The 24,321-nt window shown below is 41.2% G+C and overlaps 1 long non-coding RNA gene across 1 annotated transcript in view; it reads left to right on the top strand.

Annotated features, from left to right (window-relative positions):
* The window catches only part of LOC103663662, a 54,060-nt gene extending 30,237 nt beyond the window's left edge, over nt 1–23,823 (top strand). Inside the window, exon 3 of the long non-coding RNA XR_568838.2 lies at nt 23,775–23,823. This is a non-coding gene — a long non-coding RNA (uncharacterized LOC103663662). The remainder of the gene's footprint in view (nt 1–23,774) is intronic.
* Nucleotides 23,824–24,321: the final 498 nt, after the last annotated feature.

Here is a 24,321-nt window from a genome sequence, read left to right on the forward strand (position 1 = left end):
TGTTGAAGGGGGGGGGGGGGGAATGAGCCCAGACCAGTGATTGGATTAGAGACAGAAATGGAGGAGTCTGCTTTAGGAAGTAGTGAGTCTCAAGTGTTGGCGGACCATCCACGTGGACAAAACCAGAGGTGACGAAAGGCTGGGACCAGAGCGTAGAGGGAGGCAGAGATCCAGGCTTAGCACGGTGAGAAGGAAGGATGTGTAAGGCCCAGGACAGTACCCGCAGCACGAGGGCCTGGCCTCCCTCTCCTTGCAGCGCCCTGAGGCCTGCTTCTCTCCCATCTAGCTGCAGGCTGGTACACAGTCAGAGCTACACTCCAGGGGTCTCTATACTTTCCAGCAATCTCTTACCTATTTCATCTTGATTCTCAACTTCTGCTATTCTCAGCACAAACCTATGGCTCCTCTGTCTTTTAGATCCCAATCTAATTCAGACTTTCCCTTTCCCCGTCCACTGGGGCCCAACTGTTTCATGTCCAATCTTTTACTGTTCTAGTCTTCTTTACATAATGACTAATTATGGGCTTTATTTTTCTTAGTTGGATGTCTTAATAGCATCTTATCACTTATGCTCTATAGTTCTTCCCACTTCCTGTAGCAAGACTAGAACATGGTTACATCTGCTTCTCACCCCTCATTGTTCTTTCAGACCACTGAAGTACAACTATCACCTAAAAGCCCTTCATTTAATATCAATAAGCCCTATTTATAGCTTTATTACTCTTCATTCCCAAAACCCTCTTCTGTTGTATATATCTCTCCAAAATTTGCCTCCAACTTCCTCTAGGACTTCAGTGGAGAAATCCCACTTATCTGTTCCATCTAAGCTACATGTTGACATTTCTTCTGCTTTTTTTTTTTTAAACTTTACTGCTTTCCCTCTGTATTCCTTTCAAAACATTTCTCACCCATTACCTCTCTACTCTCCACTCCTGCCAGCACAGATTCTAGTCCTTCATGTGCTTCATCTTGCTTATTCAAAACCTCTGATTGTACTTGGATCTCTAGGCGGCTGGAAAAACATGATATGAATTACATCCCTTCAGTGGCTCAAGCTCTGTGGTCAGTACTATGGGATACAACACAAACCTGACAAAGTCCTTGAATTTAGCAAGTTCACAGTTAAGTAAAGAAGATAAGTACACATGGAACCATCTTGTTCACAGAGTATGTCCAGTGCCAAAAGACAGGAATAAGTGGTGAGGCATTTCGCAGGATAAAGAAATTACTTTCAAGAAGGAGACATCAGGGAAGGCTTAAATGAGAAGAGGGCTTTTGAGTTAGGTAGGATATAATCATGGAAAGAAAAGGAAGATTATATTCTAAAACGAGGGAGTATGATGGGGAAAGCTAGAAAGGCTAGCAATGTGCAGGAAACCAGTATTTTAGTTTTGTTGGAATCCATGTGTATTAGTCAGCTTGGGTTGCCACAACTAATTATCAAAAACTGGGTGGCTTAAAAGCCAGAAATGTATTTTCCCATAGTTCTGGAGGTTGGGAAGTTCAAGATCAAGGTACCAGCTGATTCAGTTCCTGATGAGGTTTCTCCTTCTGACTTGTGGAGGGCTGCCTTCTCTTCACAGGGCAGAGAGAAGGAGTGCTCTCTTTCTTTTTAAGAAGTCACTGGTCCCATCAAAAGGGCCTCACCCTCATGATCTCATCTAACCCTAATGACCTCCCAAAGGCTTCTTCTCCAAATACCACCACACTAGTAGTTACGGCTTCAACATACAAATTTTGGGTAGGGTTGGGGGACACAAATGAGTCCATAGCACCACGGCACAAAAAGAAAATAAATTGGGAAAGTAGGAGAGGTAGATTGGCGTTAAATTGTGAAAAGTATTAAAGCTAAGGCTAAAGAATTTTTATCTCGGTTGATAAGAAATGTGGAAACACTGAACATTTTTGAGCAGATGAATGCCATTATTCAGTACAAAATTAATTCAGTAAGCAGTTATTATATAGCTGCTATGTTGAAGGCAGTGCCCATAATATGAGTGGATATAACTCTATAATATGGTATTTGACTTTAATAAGCTCAATTTAGTGGAAAGCAAGATAGTGTGTGTGCACGTGTGTGTGCGCGTGTGTGTGTGCATGTGCGCGCGTTATATATATAGTTATTATGGCAGTGTGTACTATAAATGAAAAACTTATAAATGAAGTACAGCTTCACCCTAGAGAAGTCAGCAGTGCTGGAGAAGAGCTGTATTTGAGACAGTAATATGGCAACAGTTGTTAGAAAGTTATGGAAGAGCCAAAGAATAGAGGTAGAGAGAACACTTTGGCTTTTATCAAACAGTAATTTAGGCAAGGAGTTAATAAGTCTTGAAATAGTGGGGTAACTCTTGCAAACAGCTGTGAGAGACAATGAGGCGGTGTAGCTCATGATTTGGCAATTGCCTACATTGGAGTGAAGGGGGAAAGCCGATGGAGTTTATAAGATTACTCTCAGGTCTTTCCTTTGGCTGTCTGGTTAAAGACTAGTGTCACTAATAGAAATGAGAAGAGTGAAAGCTTGTGTTTAGATACAAATTGGATTTGGATTTGAACTTTTTGAGTCTATAGTAACAGAAGATATCTAGATGGGGGTGTTGAAATGCAGTCCTGAAACTGAGGTTATGAAACCAGACTAGAGGTGCAGATTTTGGAGGTACCAGCTAGAAAGGATTGCTTAAGCCTTGGGAGAAGATGTGATCGTGGAGAAAGAAGAGAAGCCAACGGCAAAGCTTGGGAAATACACACTTACCCAAAAGAGAAGCCAGAAAGAAGTTAGGTAAAAGGCAGCCAGGGAGATAAGAGTAGATCCTGGAGAGTACATCAAAGAGAGGGGAGTTCTGATAGAAGGAGCTTAATGGAGAAAGACAGCCATCGAAGAGGTTGTGGGTGGAGTAGAGGTCACTGCCTCTGCTTACTTCGTGCTTACTGATTATGTTTGAAACAATAATTCCAGTAAGTTTTGAAATAAAGCTGCATTTTGACGAATGACAAGAGGGGGAGGAGTAAAATAAGACTATATTCAAGATTTTGACAGCGGGAAGGGATGGGTGACAAGAAATTGAAGCTTGCTTTACCCGAGAATAATAATAACAGTGATAATAAACTGTTTACTTAGAACATAGCAGACATTCTTATAAGTGTATTATGTGCATTTACTCACTTAAGTCTCAATATGAGGTAGATTATTTTTGCTGCCTCCATATTACTTTTCATGCAACTGAGGGTCAATGAGATAAAGTCATTTGCCCAAGATAAGATAGCTAGTGACTACCTGACACAGTGGGGACTCACATCCACATAAAAGTGACTCCAAAATTCTCGCTCCTAACCCCTGGGCGAACTGTCCAGCATGTCAGTAGATTTAGGAAAAGAGAGAAAAGAACTGGAAGAGAGAAGACAGAGAGGTGGTCAACCGCGTCCATGCTGTCTTCATTAACAACAGACTTCATCCTCTCTTGTTCCTCTGACCCCCACCATGTCTGCTATGCCATCTTCCAATCCAGGAGGACCTCAACTTTCTTGCTTTTCAATTTCCACTTCTGGTTTTACTGAGAAACAAGCAAAACATGCAGACCTAGCTCACTGCATATTTAGTAATTAGCTATTTCCCCGTCTACTACCTAGAAATCTTTCTTGTCACCTGTGGGTTAGCTCACTGACTCTCCCACAATAGCCACTGAAAACCTTTATTTTCTAAAAAGCACCAAATTCACACTTTTTACCTCATGTTACAAATACTGCATACTATTTTATTTTTTGAGAGAGAGAGAGCGAGCATGCACAGGCGATGGAGGGATGGGGGGGGGAGGACTAGAGAGAGGCAGAGAAAGAATCTCAAGCAGGCTTCATGCCCAGCGGAGCCTGACACAGGGCTCCGTCTCACGACACTGAGATCATAACCTGAGCTGAAATGAAGAGTCAGATGCTTAACTGACTGAGCCACCCAGGCGCCCCAATACCACATACTACTACCGTATCAACTTACCTGAAGACTAATATAAGCAGTCTCTTTAAAAACCTGAAATATTTCCCCATTGCCGATGAGATTTTTGTTCAAATTCCTCAGCATGTTATTCCAAGCTCTCTTAAATTTTTTTCAAATCTTTTTATTCCTTCTATTTACTACTTCCCTACATTCTAAACCATCCAGAATACTCATTATTTCTGGAAGATAGGCTGTTTTTTTCTCCTTTGGGTCTCTGATCTTGTCATTCCCTTAGTCTTAGATCCCGATTCTGCCATTTTCATTCATTGAAATATTAACTACCTTGCCATTCCAAAGCCAAATGTAACGTCTTTCAGAAGCTTGACTATCCTGTTAAGAAAAACATCATTCTCTTGAACTCAAAATATAATAGGCAAAACAAAGATCTTATCCCCACAGAACTTTCACACACTTGCCTTTACACTTACTTAATAAGCCTGCTTCAAGGAGTTACAAAGAAAGTGTCATGGAGTAACTTATTCAAATGCTCTCACCTTTATATGTTCCAAAGTATTTTGAGGGCATATTGTAGCCTAATTCATTCTTGAATTCCCAATAGAACTTGCCACAGTGTCTTGTCCTTAGCCTACTCGGTAAGGATTCATTGAATGAACCAGTGAATGATGCTTGTCGAGGTAGAGTCATGATGATAAAAAATGACATGATCAATAGACTGTTGATTCTCTTTTGGTGTGCAGAGAAATCGCCCACCCTAAATTTTATCAGTATACTGTTTCCCTCTGTAATACATGGTAGGTTTTTCTGAGTTTTGCCACTTGTTTTCAGATAAGAAGTAACGAGTTATATCACCATTTATATGATAATAAAGACATAGGTCTTTTGGCTTAAGATTCTGAGAAGAAGAAGAAGAAAAAAAAAAAAAACTAGAGAAAATTTGAACCCCAAACTCATAAAAGGACATAATGTCCTTTTCAGTCAAGGTTTGTACATTTTATAAATTCAGAAATAATCATTGTTTGACTTGTAATTTTATGAACTGTAACATATTGAAAATGAATCTGAATGAAAATATAATAGTTCAATTAAATTTTTATCTCCCAAGGCCTTTTATTTCCAAAAGTGAGTAATGTTGATGCCTTATACAAATTAAATTGGACTTTGCTAATTTCATCCTACAAAAGTATACCAAATGATTTGAGTCAAAATTATTATGTAATTATATTCCCTGTTCAAAATGCATATGGGTGAGTTATATAAATTCCATGATGGTTAATTTGTTTCCATTAAAATATTTTTTCCACGGTCTCCTTAGAGGAAATGAATTCAAACTGTTAAACTAATTACAATCAAACATCAACTAACTGGAACCTAAAATTGAATAGTATTTGCTGCAATCAGCTTTTATGAGAAAGAAGCAAATACCAAGACCACAGGTTAGAAATAATTTATCCTCCCTGCCCATGCAAACTCCGTGGTGTGTCTTGGGCCCTTTACCAACCCATTCTTTATTGCTATAATTCCTTCATCTTCAATTTTGTTTATTCAATAACAAATATTTACTGAAGGCACTCCAGGCCATGTACTGTAAATCCATGTTGAAAAATTAATCTTTGTAATAAACACTCACAGACCCTGCAAGGACTTCAAATAAACGTTAAATTATATTCAGTGTACTGTACTTACAAAGGCAAGAATATGAATTGTAGCAACCATTAGAATGCACCACTCAGATCTCCTGCTGCATGAAGTATAATTTCCTAATGGCCTGGCTGCTGCCCCTCCGGATCCCCCATCCTGTCAGTGCCAAAGCCATGCTTTCCATGAGCTGCTCCCAGCCAATGAGAAAGCATGGCAAGAGCATCAGTGCAGGCCCATTCCTATGGACTGCAGGACTCTGACAGCCATCTTTGGCTCAGGTTTCCCTACTGGTCTATCTATAGAATGATACTCCTCCAACGTACTCTTCCTTCCCTTTCTCTCTCCTTTCCAGGTAAGCCATCATGGCAGTCTGAAGGTTCTCCCTTTCTCTGCCTCCCTCCCTCCTTTCTATTTTCCACTGGCTTTTGCAAAAATCTCTTGCTTATCTCAACTTGGCATTCATATCCCTGGAAATCTAAACTAACACATGGATTGACACGTGCTAAGGCTCCAAAAGCTTTGCAATCCAAAGTACAGCAGAACTTTGACTTCACGTGAGCCCTACAGAAGGTATCAGGTAATTCCTATGCACCGCTGAGGTTCAGAAGCACGGTCTAAAGCAATGGACCATGGAAATGAATCTTGTTGTAATACCAACATTACATAGGAGTCAATAAAATCAGAACGTGCATATCATCTGCTTCATTGGTGTTTGTTATAGAGAACTTAAATAATGGCAGAGAGACCACAGTGCATTTTCTTGATTCAGGGGAGTGAATCCATAACCGTCAATTATCAGTTCTATGAGGCCATAGGTACAGCTTCACTCTATTTGCTCTTGGTTTTATCTGTAGGCTCACCACCTAGGTAATAATCACCTCCAGTTCAACTTTCAGCTGATCCTAGGCTGCTCTCCAGTATATTTCTGAGATTTCCAAAATTTTTTTAATATTCAGACTAAACTATAGTAGAGACTACTGGTTGCCTACATCAACATATACTCCTCCTTCTCCCTAAGAACAAAATCTCAATTTTCGCTGCTTACACTATCACCAGCTAAGAAAATACCACAAGCAAACAAACAAAAACTGTAATCTATCATTGTCCCGACCGCTAGTGAGGGATGTAAGTGGACAAGTCCTATGGGATTTCCAGGAAGCATTTTTAAAAGGAAGGAGCAAACACACTTTCTTGTCTTCCTTCTTCCTGCCATCTTTTTTTTTTAATAATAATATTTTTTATATTATGTTAGTCACCATACAGTACATCCCTAGTTTTTTATGTAAAGTTCCATGATTCCTTACTTGCATATAATACCCAGTGCACCATGCAATACGTGCCCTCCTTACTACCCATCACCAGCCTATCCCATTCCCCCATCCCCCTCCCCTCTGAAGCCCTCAGTTTGTTTCCCAGAGTCCATAGTATCTTCCTGCCATCTGAAATGCAGATAAGATAGCCAAACTTCCAAAAGCCATCTTGGATTATGAAGCAATGCATTAAGAAGCAACAAAATAGGAGGAACCTGAATTCTACATGACCTTGGAACTGCCTATCAGCCTTCGACTGTCTCCCTAGGAGTTCTTGAATTTGAGATAAAAAAAAAAATTCTATTGTTCTTAAGCCCCTATTATTTTGGGTTTCTCTATAACATGCAGCTAATCATAACGTAAATCATACCACTACTAATGAGCACATATAGTGACTGAATAGGCATTTTACATTTTGCATTAGGAAAATATAGATGGAAATTTTGGTAAGGGAAGACAGGAAAGCAAGGGGCAGTGCTATGGAATTTAGTAGTGTTTTTCTATAATGTTTGTCTTGCTTTAAGGAAAATAAACATGTTATAATTAATACTTAGGGCTATAAAATGTCCAGCACTATAAACAGGAACATTCTCTTATTTAAGTTGTGTGTGTGTGTGTGTGTGTGTGTGTGTGTGCTCTATTGAAAAATAACTCATGGTAAAAGGAAAACAGTGATTTATATTCATTCATTCATTTGTTCATTAATTTATGCATTAAAACAAACATAAAGTGCCTGTTTTGTATCAGTCACTATATAGGGCATTGCAAATTCAAAGAAAAATAGGACAAAGTCTTTATGTTTAGGAGCTAATAACCTCATGGAAAAGATGGATACACACACAGATTACTAATATTTTGTAAAAAATGCAATGACAGTCAATGCAAGGACAGGATGCATAGCCGTAGACGAGATGTAAAGGAACACAGGAGTTATCCAGGTAGACAGAATAGGCCAAGGGAACAGTATCAGTAAGGGACAGAAGTTCTACGTGCAGGGAACTAAAAGTAATTTTATGTCACAGATGAAGTTGAAGGGGTCAGCAAGACTAAGTGCATTATATGCCGTTCTACAGAAGGTGGACTTCTAATCACAGGGAATCTACTGAAAGGTTTTAAAGTAGGGAACTGATACTGTCAGATGTGTGTTTTACTGAAAACATTCTGTGGCCACATGGCAATTATGGGTTTGAGGAAGACAGCACTGGAAGCAAGGAGATCAGTTAAGAGGCTGTTTGAGTAGTCTAGTCAAATACAATGATGACCTGTATCCAGGCAGTGGTGAAAGTCCTGTGGGAAAAGGGAGCACGGGTTGAAGACATATAGACCAAATGAAATCATCAGGAGTCAATAACTGATATGCTGTGAGAGGTGAGGCATGAGGAAGAGTTAAGAATGATTCCATGAGTCCTAGGTTGAGGGATGGCTAGAAGATGGGGCCACCGACTGCTGCTCTAGAAAAATGAAGCCCCAAATGTCTGTATGCAATCCAGAATTGGCACTTGAGCACAGGCTCTGGGTCCAGATTTTTGCAGATTAAAATCCTGAGTCTACTCATTTTGACTATAGGCAAGGTATTTAAGCTTTCTGGGATTTTTTTTTTCCATTTATAAAATGTTTGTTGTAAAATACAATGAGTATGAGGATTGAGTTAATACATGTAAAAGTACTTAGAATAATACCTGGTATAAAGTGCTCTGTAAATATTGGTCATGCTCATTATTACTATAGTAAGAATCTCACATATCCAGAGTGAACCGGTTACCCAGGAACCAAAGAGAAGTTGTTTGAGCATAAAATCCAAAGAAAAATAAACATTTAAGGTGTTCGAAGGAAGAACAGCTCAGGAAAGATTTGAAGCAGAAAAATATTAGAGAAATAGGACAAAAGCCAACGGGGTTCAGCAAGAAGAACCCAAGTAAGTAGAAAGCTTTAAAAAGAAAGCGATCAACAATATCCAAGATAGCCCAGATGCCAGTACGGTAGCAAGACAAAAAAGCTGATTGTATTGTACAGGTAGGAGATAATCAATGGGCTTAAAGCAAGTTTGATAGAGTGGCAGGGCTGAAACCAGGTGGCAGAGAGTTGAGAACAAAAGGATTAAAAAATGAAAATAGCAAATACAGATTAATCTTCTGAGAAGCTGAAAGGGGTGGGAAGTGAAGTAACTGAATAAGCAGGATATGAGGTCAAGGGAGGACAATCTCAGAGACTAAAGAGAAATAAGGAATCATGGGAGAGCAGATGATCGGTGGCAGGAGGGCGGGAGGACCAGAATTAATAAAACGTGTAGAGGGATCAGCTTTGCAAAAGAGATACTTCATATTCTTATGATTAAAGACAGAAAAAAAGAATGGAGTGATCATTGATGTTCATAGGTATGAGAGAAGGGAAACAAGGTTGAAGGAGGTCATGCCTAATGGCCACAATTCGTTTGAACTGATATAGAAGGTAAGTTTACTGGCTGGCCAAGGATATTCCCATTGCTCTAGCACTCAAGAAAACCTAACAGAGAACTTAGCATGTCTTAGAACCCGTTGGAAATGCCAACTGTTGCCAAGGTAATTGTTGACCCTTAAGGAAACTTCCAATCTGGCTGGTGCCAAGATAAGCCATGTGATTGGCAATGGAAGGCAGAACATGACTGCTGTCAAGTAAGTCCTGCAGGCAATAAGGACTCCTGGGATTCTGAGGAGAGGAAAATTAGTATGGACTTCCTTCTTGAAGAAAGACTTCCGTTGGGACTTTAAAGAAGTGATAGGCTTCAGATAATCAGAAAAGTGGTGAGCTTGGGACAGAGGGCAAAAATCAAGGTAAGGAGAAGATGAGGCATATTCTGAGTAGGATGTTATTGAATTAACTGAAAACTATAGTGAAGGCATGAAACTAGAGAATTTTGCAAGAAGACCAAACACTTCAGAGGGATTCAGAGGAGATGGAAGGGGCGGGGGGGGGGATATTTATGTGAAGACAATCTGACCAGAAAGGGGCCCTCTAGAATGGTGTTATCTGAAGGTTTTGATCTAGTACTCAGTCACTTTAAAGGAAGTGATCAATCCCTGGAAAGTGACTGATGAAACAGGATATGGTCATTTGGGCTTGGGGTCCCTTTGTGTCAGAAAGTCTGGAAAAGAATTGCATTCTTGCTTCTCATCAACCCAGCCACATTGACTGGGCAAATTCCAGAGTGGAGTTGGGTTCTGTACGCCCAAGGATGCTATCTTCATGTACACAGACCTTTGTATACCACACTGACTCCTCATGCCACAATCACCCATACGGCTATGGATGCCCATAAGACAGGTGAGGGTGCTCACGAACCATCAGGGCTCCTTGCATCGGCAGTCAGGTTTTTTGTCCATGGATGTGTGGGGTTTTCCTATTTTTCTATCAAAGGAATTTCAAATGACTATTTCCATTCTTAAAGCCACAGTTAAAAATAATAACCAATAGAGGAAAATCCATCGGAGCCAGAACTACAACTTCCATCCCTGTATCAAGCCTCAGGCTGAGTGTAAAGCTGTCATAAGCTCCCAGGGAGTCTGAGCCAACAGGATAGTCTGGAAGGACTGGCAGTTGGGTGAGGAGCAGAGCACTTGTGGTTTCTCTGTAGAACGATGGCTTCTAGGACAGATACTTGGGATGGGAGTGAGTGAGTGGGTGGGTGGGAGAGGGGACTAACACCCAACAAGAGTTATTAATATTGTAATAGTGAGATATCTGGGCAGAGGAGGCAGGCAGTTCCCTTGTTTTCCATTATTATATGGGTTTAAGAATTTACTGTGTGCAAAATAAATGGGTAGTACCAGGGAAAAGCTGCCAGGGCATGAGGTCTTTTAAAAGCTCTTTCTTTTGAGACAATTATTGACATTGGTTTTGAATGCAAAATGCCTGATTGTAATTCTAGTCACAGGCAGTGTTCATAACATCAGGGCGGATGCATCCTTGTGCACACGTGGAGAGTGAGGTTACTCTGAAAACAGATATAATTTTCCCATCCAAGATGGCTCATTTATTTTGATAGCTGCAAATGCACAAAAGAGAACGGGCCTAGCCTTCGGTTGCAGGTGTTGCTCAGCGAGTGCAGATTGGCGGGGGCTGGATGGTGGAAAACCTGTAGACTTCCTCTCCAAATAGAAGCTGGGAAATCATCCAACACGTCCCACTTTCCTGAGAGGAAGCAAGATGTGGGGACAGGAAGGCTGTGTCAATAAAGTGGTACAGCAAAGCCCGCTGCAATTGTTTTTGCATCATAAATATTCTACAGCCAAGCTTATGAAATTTTGATTCCGAACAATTGTAATTTGCTGACATTCTTCAACAAAATCGAGAGGAACTGAATTTGTGGTCCTTTCCCGTGAAATCTTCTGTAAAACAACACAGAAAGGAAACTTCAGAGCGGGAGCCACCCTTGTCAAACCAAGAGCGCTAATTAGGGCACGGAGGATCGCGCTTCCGCATCACGAGCTGCCCAGAAAGAGGAGGATGTGCGCTTCTCAGGAGGGGTTTCCTGCTGGGGCCCACAGCCTCGGCTTCTGGGATCTTACTGACCTTGACTTCAGAACTAATCCCAGCTACGATTCCAGAGCTGCTTCCCCAAATTCCTCCATGATGCTTCCAAAAGATTCTAAAATCGTGTCCCTTCACCCTCATCATCACCTGTTCCCCAAATGCACAATCTCTCACTTCTGATGTTCAATCCTTCTGGGTGATGATGACTCAGTGAATTCAACGCAGTCCTTCCTAGCTCCACCACCCCCCGGCTTCCGCTGATTGTAAGGGCCTTAAACATCCCTCCCTTGTCATTCCTCCCTAGCAGCAGCTGCTTCTGGGTGACAGCGAAGTGGGACAGAGAGAAGCATTCTGCCCCCCACTCCTCCTGCCACATAACCAAGTCTAAGTCTAGGACAGTTTCAAGAAGGCTCTTGGGCTGAGGACTCAGATCTACCGTGATGTTAATGAATCACTGGAAAAACCCCTGAATCAAAATAGTTCGGTCTCTGCGGAAGGTTAGTTTCCTATTTTAACGATCATGGATTTGTGTCATGTTGTACCATTAGGGAAACTTCAGGTGCTAGTAGAGTTACGGAGAGATGCTGTGGGAGGTCGTCCATGTTAGATGAAGTTGTTGAAGGAACGTACTGGATGGAAAAGTGAGAAGACAACTGGTCAAAGGGCTGTAGACAAGGCTCTCTCCTTGAGCAAGACCAGCAGCTTGTAGAATTGCCACAGATTTTGTCCTCTCTCAGTCCTTCAACTACTCAATAAGTCCTTATCATGTGTGGACAACCTGACAGGCATGGCTCTAAGTCACGGAGATGATGGATAAAGTAATGCCAGACAAAAAAAGGATGCCAGAGGAGAGGTTATATTCTCATTACACACTTAATTATAGAGCTTCGATGTCCCTGTTTTCCAGGGATAGCCTGCATTTACATCTGCCGTCTCACATAATTATTAGTACTTCACCCTTCTGCTCAGAAATTTCTCTGTCTGCTCTGTAATGTATACGGTCACGTTAACTTGTAAGCCCGGAGCTCTGCGAGGCACTGGCGTGCGAGAAGAGCTGGCCTTCAGGAAACTCATGGTTCAGCAAGGTAAACAAGAGAAACAATTATCATTCAGTAAGGGCTAGAGCAGAAATAAGTACGGGTTGCTAAGATCTTTTAAAAATAGTAGCAGTTGGCTGAAAGAGAAGGGGAAGAAGGTGGAGAGATGGGTGAAAACAGGTGAGAATTAATCACTACTTTTTCTGACTGGAAGAGACAGAAGAAATAGTGTGTGTCCAAAACTAAAGGCCATGAAAGAAAAAAGGCTTGTATGGGAAGTGTTTGTAGTACAAGCCCAAGTAACTTGAATACAACAAGAAATGAGGGTTTGCTAAAAGTATACGGCTGATGTAAGTGTATTTTAGTACATGCTTTTTACTATTTCCTGTCGTTTTTCACACTCTGGACCCCAACCATGCCATATGCGTACCCACACAACACACCACACACGTTCCCACACACATCTGAAACAGAACACCTATATCTATACGCTCCGTATTTATATAGATTCCACTCTTCAGCTGGGTGACCATCTAAGGTAAAGGGTACTTTGTGTAAGAGACACAGAGCGGGCAACCTTCTCCCTGAGTGCTTTGCCAACTTCACCATTTACTTTGATTTTTGGTTTTCCCCTTCCCTTGTTCTTCCTGACTTTGTACTTCCCTCTGTGAGAGAATTCTGGGTTCTCCTCTTTTTATAAATAGCTAAACCATCCCCCCTCCCCATTGCTGATGGAGGGGGCCTTTGTATTGCTCTATGGGCAAAGGAATGTGAGGAAACCTATAGGCAACATTTCCAGGCCTGTTGTCTAAAACCTTTCCTCTCACCAGTCACGTGCTGCTAGCTGACATTCACCTGGAGCAGAGCTCCCCACTTCTCCCTCCTTGATGTGAGAGGACACAGCAATCTATGTTATGCCGTTGAGATTTAGGGGGTGCTTGTTACAGCAACCAGTATTCGTTACTTTAAATACTATACCTCCCCTTCCTCCTCACCTTTTCCACTGAAGTTCTGCCAAGTCTGAAAAGGTACCTGTGGATCATTAGGAATTATTCTAAATTTTTGCCCATACAGTCTTGTCTGACTCTGGAGCTAGACTAAGTGAATGAGGAAGACCTAGGCTTTTGTTTTGCTTTGTGTTTTAATTTATAACTGCAGTCGTGGCCTATTGGAAGATTAAACACCTGTGCCCTCTCAAATGGCCCTGGGAGACCCCTCAGCTTATCTGATGATTCTGCCACCCCAATTCCTCCTCCCACATGTATCAGAGAAACAAAATACATAGTGTAAAAGTATTAAGTTCCACTCCTCCTATATTATTTAATTTTTATGAGCACCATTAATGGGAAGAGCGACAAAATGGGATCTGCTTCTTGGCATCTCTCACTAATTGTATGCAGACGGGGGCTCCCTACACCTCTCCAGTGGGGCTTGAAGTGACTACTCAAGTCCACTACCCACCATCCTTCACTCAAGTACACACACTCCTACTAAAGAGGTCTCTGCTTTGAGGCAGGAGCCATGACTTGACAAACTTTGAGCCTCAGAGATCCAGAGACAAATAAAACAAAAGGCAATCCCTTAAGGAGCCCAAAATCTGGTAGAGAGAGAAACATGTCAACCAAGAATTACCACAGAGGTTTGGGTGGAAATGTGAACAGCTAGTAGGAGAGAGGGCATGACTACCCTCCAGGGTTATCAGAAAAAGCTTCACAGAGCACCTGGCATTTCAGCTGGTCTCATGGGAGGAGAAGGCTTTGTCAGGCAGAAGGGGGAGAAGAAGAAGACATGCGAGGCATATAATAGTGTAATTTCAAAGGGAAAGTTAGAAACAAGCTTGTCGCATACAGAGAACTATAAGGAACGCGGTGCTGTTGGAGCATCGTGTTTGTGCAGATGGCAGAAGCGGGTGGGTCTAGATCGGGAAGGCTTTAGGAAGCAGCCTAAGGAATCCCAGCTTTATTTGGAGGGTAGGTCTTTACACAGGGCAGCTGTCGTGATGAACACATGATCTTGTTTACAGGCTCGTGGTCGACACCGTTTTATCATTTAAACTGTGTGTGTCTAGGGCTTTCCATGGTCCCTTTGAAGCTTTCTTAGCTATGATTTCATGTTTGGTGAGTCAGAGCGAGCCAGTAGGATCAGGAAGTGCGGAACAATGGAACTGGGAATAACCATTCTCCCAGGTTGAAGGCAGCTGATAAGGTCACAGGGTGGGGTCTCCCTCACCATCCTGCACTGGCAGGGCTGGGGGTGAACCCCGCTCTTCTAAGAAAGGGCAGCAGTGTTGGAAGGTCTCAGACACAGGCACGCCTTTGCCCTCCTCAATGCCGTAATCTGAACCTGCCTCTATTGAAGCGCCACGGACGTGGTGGGGGCTCCACATCTGCATGTCGTTGACAACTGCACTGACGTACCTCAGCAGCCCTATGACAGGAATAAGAACAAGACGTACTCTTCACAACTAGGACTTCCCTGACTAAAACATGTCACAATACGTATGCATGTGTAGCTTTTAGAGGAATAACAGGTATTTTCTAGTCAAATAATCCGCTTTGGTCTATAAATTTTAGAAATACATAATAAAGGCTCTAAAGTAATAGAGTAGCTCAGAGTTCATCTATTTTTAGATGATGAAACCAAGTCTCAGAGATATTTCCAGGTACTAAAGCTCTAATAGGATTTTAATATAAATGAAGCTCATTCCAGTAAATTTATATCTATTTCCAATAAAATAAAAGATTTCTATAACCACACAGCAATGATTACACTTTTAAAAATATTATCAGCAAGGACCTCAGGATTCTTCTTGATCTTTACTTTCCTTAGTTAAGAAGTTCTCCACTGCGATGAATCTCGAAGGAAGCAAGACATTTTGCTTTTCTGAACAAAACATAGCACATGGTATGTGTTCAAAAACTCTTGTCAAATAAGATTTAGCCCACACCTTCTCCAATTTCTGCAAAATTCTAATACTTCTATTAGCTAAACATTAGAGCTGTTCTTCAGGCCCAAAACTGAAGGAAGAAATAATCGTGTCTACATTATCAAATACTACCTTAAAAACAATCTCTTAACATTTTCTGGAAACTAATACCTAGTGGATTTTTCAGATAGAAACTTTTGGTCTGTGCTGATTCACACATCTGTGATGGCTGGTAGTCCTCTGCATTGACAGGAAATGTTAGGATGACCATAAAAAAAATGCACATGGGTTTGCTTTTCATCCTGAGTATTCAGATCCTTTTATGATGAACCTGGAATGGAAACCGTTCTCTTAAACAAACTTGGCCTTCTGCTCTTCTATAGAATGAAAGAATCATATCCCTGAGGCCAGTCTAAAACATCTGAGCCAGTGAATCTCAAATAGGTGGGGACAGTCAACAAAGGCTGCACACTACATGGGGGCTATGTCAAATAAGGTTGAGTATGATTTGAAAAACTGTATTTGATCTATTGTTTTCTGCAATACAAACTATAGAAAGTATTTACCCCAAAGTTACAGAGGTAGTGAAAAGAAGGGGCACATGCACCCCAATGTTCATAGCAGCAATGTCCACAATAACCAAACTGTGGAAGGAGCTGAGATGCCCTTCAACAGACGAATGGATAAAGAAGATGTGGTCCATATATACAATGGAATAGTACTCAGCCATCAAAAAGGATGATTACCCACAACTTGCATCAACATGGATGGAATTGGAGGAGATTACGCTAAGTGAAGAAAGTCAAGCAGAGAAAGACAATTATCATATGGTTTCACTCATATGTGGAGGACATTAGGAGAAGGAAGGGAAAAACGAAGGGGGGGAATCAGAGGGGGAGACGAACCATGAGAGACTATGGACCCCAGGAAACAAACTGAGGGTTTTAGAGGGGAGGGAGGTGGAGGGATGGCTTAGCCCAGTGATGGGTATTAACAAGGGCACGTATTGCAAGGAGTACTAGGTGTTATACGCAAATAATGAATCATGGAACACTACATCAAAAACTAATGATGTACTGTATGGTGACTAACATAACATTAAAAAAAATTTGAGCTTAAAAGAATCTTGGCTGGTTGAGGAAGCAAAAGATAGTCTAGAGATGGGGGTGAGGGGGTGCGATAGTATTTGAATCCACTCATGTCCAAGATAGGAACCAGCTTTTGGACAGAGCCCATGGGACAGATCCAAACTGCCAATCCTATGCTAAGTCTGATATGTCTTCTTAGTCCTATCAGCTCCTGCTAACTGCTATTTATAACAAGTTCAGCTAGAGAATGTGATCCATCTTTTAGGATAAGATCAGGATGGCTCGGGAAATGGCTGTCACGTTGTTGACTTTCTCATGACCTTCTCTCCCATGTCACCCAGCAGGTGCTTTCAAAAGAGTTCACCCCGGGGAAGGGGAGGGGGAGGGGAAATCCCTCCAAACAAGAGCAACAACCGTTGGAGATGATTTTCTCAGTTGATAACCCTGGAACAGAACCCCCTGGAAGGAATCTGAATAAACACCTTCTCATGCAGGAAATAATGCACGTCACACGCAGATCACAACCTTTTTCTCCATTCCTCTTCAAGAACAAAGCTAACCTCTTGCAAATTTCCCAGATCCTCAGGGTTGTACTCCCAGAACTGAACTGAAGCAGAGTAGGAGCAAAGCTTTAGCTCAGCCACATCTGTCACAATAGCCTTTTTAATTACATGTACCATAAGAAATGATTGGAACGGTGCTCTCAGCCCTTATAGGAAAGCAGAAGAGAAAGCAGAAAGCAAGGCATTCTTCTACAGCCAAACCTGAAGACCAATGTTGGGCAGAGATGGTTAGAGGTGGGGGAAGAATGACTTTTTGTTTTTAAACTTGTTTCAGGACTCCGCTGCTTGAGTAAAACAGATTCAAAGTGCTTCCCTTCTGATTAGTGCTCCTGCAACTTGGTTGAGTCACTTCTGTTAATCGCGTCACTTTTTTCAGGAAATAAAGTAATACCTTGACAAATTACAAAGCTGGTTGTAAACAAACACTTGCTAAACAACATAATGCTATCAGGCTCCGCCTGTAGTTTACAGAATGTTCTGAATTTTACTTAGGCGCAGGGCCGAAGTTTCCTCTTTGGTGGAAACGGTAGCATAATAATATCAGTTATTGTTTCTAAAGTTCACACTTGGAGCCAGGCACGATGTTAAGCCCTTTACATTACCTCATTAAGGTCTCGTAACAAATCTATGAGGAAGGAAATATCACTCCTTCTTCGTCAAGAAGGAAAGAAGCTTAGAGAAGTGATTGAACTTGCTCAGTATCGCGTAGCTGTCAAGTGTCTTGGGCTGACGGTGTGGAGGGTGGGTTGCCGAGGGGCAGGAGCCAGACCCAAGCGTACTGCACTTGATTTTCAACCACTGACTTTCCTCCTTCCTGTGAAGGCAGTAATCCCTGGGAGACACAAACCTTTAAGCTCTTATCAGCTGAGTGTGAATGAGTTTCACATTCTTTCCTGAAGGCTACGAAAAGCAAAACGGATCCCTAGGAGATCAAGAGAGCAGGGAGCACACATGTAAAGGGAAAACACGGCCTGAGTTGAGAATTAGGGTGGTGATAAAAACAAACAGGTACTTGGGTGTGGGGGGCTCACAAAGACAAGTTGCTAGCTTTACAACCTAGCTCAGGGCCGATTCTTAGTGGATGCCTTCGTGGGTTTATATTTTGATTTATTTACCAGCCCCCAAATAAATCAAATAAATAAAGTTGCCATGACACATGTAAAGTTATATCCAAATTATCTGTCCTGAGAAATCATCTGTTTTATAGTCTAAAAAAAATGCCTATTTGTAGAGAATATAGTAAGAACAAACTGCAGAGGCGCGGTGCTAAGAGCTGATTTGATTACCCATGTTGAGAGGAACTTGCTTCCAGAATTCTAGCATGCAAATGTTGCAGGCATAGCTCTGGTAGCGGAATCTGATACGGCTTTAGGTAGCACGGGAACGGATATTCGGGGGAAAAAAAAGTGATGTATTTGACTGCTACTTTTAGTTTGTAACTATGGCAAGGAATCCATATTTATCAAGATTTCTTTCAAAATAAATTTATTTATGTTAAACTCCAAGTCAACATTAACTAAAAATATTAAATAAATTATAGGACAGGTTGTTTGTACCTATGGACTTGTGACAAGTGAAGATCATACACACAGAGCTCATAAAACGCGCTCGAACTAAATGTGACTTATAATGACATACGCAGAAAATTAGTTTCTGAATCCTTAAAAATGATCGTTAATGAAGTTTTCGTCTTAGGAAAACTAATCCTTATTTTAAATCCTTATTTTAAGTTTGATAGTATAAATCTGACACATATATATCATATATATATATGATATATAATAGTAGCCTTCAGAGTCCATCAGACTCCTCTTTCTTGCATATATTATGTAATCCTTCCATCCCTCAGTTTCCTAATTTCTATAAGTATTTTTTCAAATCACAGAACTGAAGAAAGAATTGAAGGACTTGGCAAAAATGTATAAAGCTCAGAGCACAGTGCCTCTCAAAATGTTAGTTCTATTTCCTCTCCACCTTAGAGTATATGTAAGAAAGGATTATTTTAAGGACGAAGAAATGATTAAAGGGAATATGAGTGGCTTGCTTTCTCACTGGTAATTAAAACTTAAACGTTACAGGCAACTTTACAAGGATAAAAATGACCCACTAAACCTCAGAACTCTGTGCATAGGCTTAAAAATATGTTTCATATCTATAATTAATATGTATATATTATATACTTTTAATTTTTTTATACATGAAATGACTTTCTATATATGTCCATATTACTTCCTAGTCATACTGTTCTGGCATTTTACTGCCCGGGAGAAGACCTGACTGCTTCTTTGATCACAATGAACTCAGTCCATGCTTCTGTCTTATCACCTTTAGTCCTAAGGCAGCTTCATGCTGAATGTCTACCCTGAGAGGCTCAGAAGTTTCGGAAATGCCTGATTCCTTCCTCTATCCGCAGGGATTAGCATACTGTTTAGCCTAACATAGATACCCAGTAGGAATTCCTTGATTAAAAAAAATTTCCAAGGGAGTAAACCAGGATATCCTAACTTCTCTTAACCTCTAACGTATTTTATATATTAATATCAAGTTGGCTCAATGGCCTTTTTTAAATACATGTACCCACCTCAGTATTGTGCTAATTCTTGGTTGTCAGTCAATTCTAATATGCTCAATCTATTTCTTCAATCTTCATTCTATCAGTAAAGTTTGCTTTTTAAATTAACAGGGTTCGGTTTTGACCATCATCATTACATTTTAACACCAAATAGAACAACGTCTGTGACATTCTGGAGAGCTTATATTGCCATGTTCCCTGAAGTAAAAAAAAAAAAAAAAAAATTTAAGAGCTTAGAAAGTTTAGGTAGAACTAAGGTAGAAAACAGTAAGAGAAAAATTAAGGCAAAAATACAAAGAAAAAAATATATCATTCATTCCAACTTTAGAAAGGATTCCTACATGATGAGCAAATGTGTTCTGTTTTGACTTACGTATTTTGCCTACGTTTTCACATAAATTTGAATTCTCCTGAAGACAATCAAGCTATCATCTATCTACCTGGAACCGACTTAAAAAAAGATCTATGCTTAGAATAGAGACAAGCGAAAAGCTGCTCTGAAAGGATGCAAAACAGTGGCAGATTTTCGTGCTTTGTTACTTGTGAATTTTCAAACGTATAAAATGAAGTCGAATCTTTGCTAAAATGGAAAAAAATATCATGTGGTCATCAGAAGGCAGGGTTGCTGTCCTGGAAACACTTCCTTTTTAAATTGTGAAACTGACGAGCCCAACATGCCAAAGACTAAGTCCTAAATCTGAAGATTGACAGTTTGCAAAGCCATGCAGTATATATTTAGCGCAAGGTCATCTATTTCCCAGATGACATCAGCAAGAGGTTTGCATATTTCAGCTGAGACTGACAAAGACGAATTTATGTCACAAGAACAGGGGACAAGCATGAGGAAGTTTGAGGAAATGAATGCCTGCAAACAGATTGGTTGGGAAAGAAATGCTGAGAAGTCCCGGGCTCAGCCCAGCGGCGATGGGCACGTGCAGCCTGGGCTGTGACCGTTTCATTTATTCCCGGTAACACAGTTGACGATACACAGGAAATGATTTTAAAAATTAGCAATAAAAATTAGTCCTTCAATTGTGTCCACTGGAGTCGTGTGTTGAAAGGTCGCTGGTTTTCACAACTCAAGTGTTTGTACTCTTTACTATGTATTTACTAACCACGGATGCCAGGAGCAAATTTAGCCTAGTTTTCAGGCTATAATGCAGACATGGTTAAGGGACATTTTAGAGAGAGAACTAAGTGGCCAGCAGGGAAAGCAGCAGAATTTTATCTGTATCATTGTACAATAGCTATCCAATGCATGTTCCAACAGCTTGAAACAGTTTGTCCACATGTGACAGTTTTTTTGTTTGCTTGCTTTTCGGTCCTCATTGATTATTTAATTCCACAAGATTATTTTTCAGGTTCATTTAAATGGATACCTTAGGTACTAGAAATTTTATTTGACCCTCTACATATAGGAAAAGTACAAATGAGAAGAATACAAATATCACAGTGTTTTTATTCAGTTCAGTTTCTCTACCTCGGTACTCTTGACATTTGGGGCTGGATAATGTGCTGTGGTGGGAGGCTGTGCTACGCACTGTATGATGCTTAACAGCATCCCTGGCCCCCACCAACTAGATGCCATTCACCTCCCCAATTTGTGACGATCAAAAATGTCCCCAGGTGGACTGCCGGGGTGGCTCAGTCAGTTAAGGAGCAGACTGTTGATTTCAGCTCAGGTCACGATTTCAGGGCTGTGAGACTGAACCCCGTGTTGGGCTCCCCACTCAGCAGGGAATCTGCTTAAGATTTTCTCTCTCCCTCTCCCTCTGCCCCTCCCCATCTATTCTCTCTCTCCCTCTTCCCCTCCCCATCACACTTGTACTCTCTTTCTTTCTCTCTCTCTCAAATAAAACATTAAAAAAAAAAATGTCCCCAGGTATTGCCAAATGTCCCTTGGGGGCCAAAATAGCTTCCAAATGAGAACCACTGATTAAGATCATATCATTAAAATGATAGCAATTAATGGAATTTTGTAGAGAGAGACATAAAATTAAAGATAACTATTAGAGCTTCACTAAAGCAAAGTAAGAGAGTCCTATGAGTTATTTCCTATCATTGGCATTATGTTCAGCCCAATTTCTAGAATTAGACCATAACGATGAATATTCATATGAGTGCCTCTGAAGTCCTAGCCATACCCTGCCTTGTCCGAGAATGAGGAAATTCTCTACTGAGTCCCGCATACTCCAGCAATGCCTGAGGGATCATTTAGTTCCATCTCCTAGTTTATCGGCGAGAGAAGGAGACATGCAGCGTTTTGATGCATTGCTTAAGTTCACCCGGAACCAGATCAGAGCCCACAGCTTTAGGTTCCCAAATCATTAATCTTTCAAATATGAAGTAGACTAGAATGATTTTCATCAGTAAGAAACTGAAAAGATTTCTATTCAATTAGAATATTCACTTGAAACTTCCAATTAATTATTCTTCCAGTAGTAGAACCAAACCATGGTTACTTTCAAACTGAACAGATTCTGATCTCCTCTTGGTGGTGAAAGTACTTTGGAAACCTAAGCCCTAGATAACTCACTGAAGTGTTCACCATTCAGCCAATATCAGAAATACTGGCATTTGTCCACAAAGTCTGAGAGAACAAAGAACAACCATTTTATATTTTCTGAATAGAGCCAAGTAACATACCCATGTACCTAACTACGGGCATCATTCATTCAGCACAGATTTGTGGAGTAGAGCTGATTATGTTCCTGGCACTGACGATATAGACATGAGCAAGAGAGGCAAAGAATCTGCCGTCATGGAGTTCACATTTTAGTGCGGGGAAAAAAAAAAAAAAAACTAGACCAAATAAATGCAATGAACGATGTTTAAGCTTGTGAGAAGCAACGTAAGAGGGGATGACTTTCCGGGTAATTTTAGATCAGGTAGTCATGGAAGGACTTTGTGAAGAGGAGACATTTAAGCAAACTTGATTGACTCAGGAGCAATGCCTACGGAAGGGTGGCCTGTAAACGCTCAAAGCACAGGGACCCACAGCAAAGGCCACAACCCAGCGCAGGAATGAGCTTGGCCAGAGTAAGCAGTTCAGTGTGCTGGGAAACTCACGCAGGATTTTCAGCAAGGGCAAATACATGAGCAGATATTTTTAAAAAAATTTTTTTAAGATATATTTATTTATTTTAGAGACAGAGTGAGAGAGAGCAGGTGGAGGGACAGAGTGAGAGAAACTCCAGCAGGATCCCCGCTGAGCGCAGAGCCAGAGGCTGGGTTCCACCTCTTGACCCTGAGATCACGACCTGAGCAGAAATCACGAGTCGGATGCTTAACCGACGGAGCCGCCCAGGTGCTTTTTAAAAAGCATTTTTTGAGGAATATTTTGTGACTGTTATCTTTTCTCCCAAATTTCCATAAATGACTAGGCAAGGCTGCTGAAATTTTGAGGTTTGTAAAATGGCAAAGTGATCTGGAGACCTCTGATGTTCCTTCTTCTATCCCTGTGACATAAGTCCTCTTGTCAGTCTCGGAAGAGCATCCCTGTAAGGTTCTGGGCCCAGTCCCAGTGATATTTGCTGCCCAGGGTGGCCGCACCGAATTCCACAGGCTCGCCAAGTCTTACCAACAGATTTGCTCCTGGCAATGGTGAGAGGTCTGGCACCGGTGGCCTCGCACACCCTGTGACCGCAGCTGCTCGGGAAGACCTGCGGGTCTGGATCATCTTCCCTCTGCTCCGGGCCGAAGATGAACCACACAACAAGGGGCTTCTCTGTCATTCCTCAACACAGACAGAAGCTGGAGCAGATGCAGCTGGCTTCCCTGTCCAGAGCTGACCCCGAGTGCTTGAGAATTAAGTTACTTTGAACCGGATACTTACTGAACTCCAAGAAAAACCTGATGCTGGAATAATGTGAAGTGCTTTGTTAAAAAAACAACAGCAGCAGCAACAACAACAAAACTGAGAAGATCTGGGGACTTGAAACTGAAAGCTGGTCTCCTGTCCGGTTTCTTGGTTCCAGGGACATAATTTCACACAACTTAATACACCCAGTTATCTGCGAGCCACCCTGAAATCTCATTACAGATAGGGACGGCACAGTGAGTTACAGGCATAGTAACCGACTCTATGGTTCCAGCACAGAATATACGGAGTAGAAATAAACTTTACCGTAAAGAATGTCTGTTGATGAGATTATCAATACAACCTAATTATTTCTTCCTATTCAGAACCATAACTGATGGACTGGGAGAAGGCCCCATCTACCGCTCTGTGACAGGTGGGTATGTGTGTGTCCGGGGAAAAGGTAGGGAGAGGCTGTTGTTACTGCCGGTGCGAGGAAGGGCTTGTGAAAACCTCACTGTGCAATTTGCCTTAGGTCACACTTCCCGAGGCATGGTTCTGTTTACTCTTGTAGGCAGAGTGGATGTCATTTTGAAATGCCCATTATCGATGTAAAGTCACATTTAAATCTCTTTCCTGTAATGGGAGGTGTTACTCTGCCTTCTAGATGATACAGAAATAATCTCAATTATAGGATGAGCCATGTCCCTACTCTTGCCCCCTCGTCCCAAATACTCACACTTGAGACTGAGGTTATAAAATAGCTGGCTTCTTTGGGGGTTTAGAAGCGGTTAAAATGACAGGTTATGAATGGAGTATAAAGTATATTATTGTATCCAAAAGTAATTCTGGCTACATTATGTGTCCCTTCAAAGATCCTTCTAACACAAACACTGACTTATTCTGCCAGAAAGTTATGGTTATGATTTTGCT

The sequence above is a fragment of the Ursus maritimus genome, unplaced genomic scaffold, assembly GCF_017311325.1.
Source record: "Ursus maritimus isolate PB19 unplaced genomic scaffold, ASM1731132v1 scaffold_5, whole genome shotgun sequence".
Taxonomy (NCBI): domain Eukaryota; kingdom Metazoa; phylum Chordata; class Mammalia; order Carnivora; family Ursidae; genus Ursus; species Ursus maritimus.